This window comes from Anneissia japonica, unplaced genomic scaffold, assembly GCF_011630105.1.
Source record: "Anneissia japonica isolate Jap-2015-1 unplaced genomic scaffold, ASM1163010v1 scaffold1984_len102452_cov112, whole genome shotgun sequence".
Taxonomy (NCBI): Eukaryota; Metazoa; Echinodermata; class Crinoidea; order Comatulida; family Comatulidae; genus Anneissia; species Anneissia japonica.
Window position 1 is genome coordinate 13,189 of NW_022692541.1, and position 1,950 is coordinate 15,138.

Here is a 1,950-nt window from a genome sequence, read left to right on the forward strand (position 1 = left end):
CAAAAACTATTGCGGTGTCATGATTTAGCAGTCTCACCAAATGGCCAAGCAAGCAACACATTCAGTCACGAGAGTACAGAGAATTTTGTTCCAATCGCGAATACATCGTAACGTAAAATAGGGCTTTATACACCAGATCAATGCATATTCTCGCTACTGCACGGAACTGAAGTACATCAAACTTTCGCCGGTATTTCAGCAGTTTTTTCGTGGTTGTGACGATTTTTGACAGACATTTTATTACTTTTTAAAAAGCGTACGCCAGGGTTTAACCCCCTCGTTCGTTTTGTACGCTTGTGAAAATGTTGATAATTGTGAAGGACCCCTAAAGAAGTAATGGTTTCGTCTATTCCTGAATTAGCTCTGTATTTTCATGATATTTTCACACTTTGAAGATACTGTAGTTTCTGCCCCTTGTACAGTTACCAAATGCTACCTGCTCAGCTTTGAATCAGGTAATATTTCTTTATTATAATTTATAAATTAGATTTATAAATCTTATTATTATTATTATAAAAGACAATAGTAGGCTATAAATAGTATTAAATTCACCTATTTTAGGTTCAGTAGGCCTGTCAGGAAAATTAAGTTGGATCGATTCTGGCATGACTACTTGCAAAAAGTAGTTCATATAAGCCAGAATCGGTCCGCCTAAATTTAAGGTTAGCTCAAAGAGTGTACAATGATATGTATTCGAAAATTCACCTTTAGATCGGTGATCGACATTTATAAATCTTAAACTTATATTCTTAATTAAATACTAGTACATAAAATAGAGACAAATATTAAACAAAACAATCAATTTTGTAATTAAGGAAATAAACACAACTACAAATGCTATGTTCAAAAAACAAACTCGGTCACTTTTCAAAATATGACCCCTGTGGCCTTTGACCTCGGGTTGAACACCCTATGTTTGGTAGAAGTCTGTCTAATGCAATCTGTCCAACCGTTTGCCATTAGCAATGTTTGATAATTTCCACCCTAATGACCTTTATAGCTTTTGAACTTTGACCTTAATTGTCATTAAGAGCATATCTAAACATATTTACAATGTCCTATCATCCGTAATGAATTTGAGCTTCTTAAAAAGTATGGAAGAGTCTGACCTTTGACCTGTAGTGTGAAGAGTGTTTTTTAAATGTTTAGAAGGTTCTAAAGATCATTTCTGGTAAATTTGAGCTTATTTGGTATATGTTGAAATTTGACACTAATGACCCCAGCTACATGAAAGCATATGGAAAAAACTGAACTTTGACCTAGGCCCTAAGAAGGATCATTCTTGGTAAATTTAAGGTCTATTTTGAAAATTTGACGCAAATATGACCCCATTTTAACATGTGGCTAGAGAAGAAAGAAAGAAAGAAAGAAAGAAAGAAAGAAAGAAAGAAAGAAAGAAAGAAAGAAAGAAAGAAAGAAAGAAAGAAAGAAAGAAAGAAAGAAAGAAAGAAAGAAAGAAAGAAAGAAAGAAAGAAAGAAAGAAAGAAAGAAAGAAAGAAAGAAAGAAAGAAAGAAAGAAAGAAAGAAAGAAAGAAAGAAAGAAAGAAAGAAAGAAAGAAAGAAAGAAAGAAAGAAAGAAAGAAAGAAAGAAAGAAAGAAAGAAAGAAAGAAAGAAAGAAAGAAAGAAAGAAAGAAAGAAAGAAAGAAAGAAAGAAAGAAAGAAAGAAAGAAAGAAAGAAAGAAAGAAAGAAAGAAAGAAAGAAAGAAAGAAAGAAAGAAAGAAAGAAAGAAAGAAAGAAAGAAAGAAAGAAAGAAAGAAAGAAAGAAAGAAAGAAAGAAAGAAAGAAAGAAAGAAAGAAAGAAAGAAAGAAAGAAAGAAAGAAAGAAAGAAAGAAAGAAAGAAAGAAAGAAAGAAAGAAAGAAAGAAAGAAAGAAAGAAAGAAAGAAAGAAAGAAAGAAAGAAAGAAAGAAAGAAAGAAAGAAAGAAAGAAAGAAAGAAAGAAAGAAAGA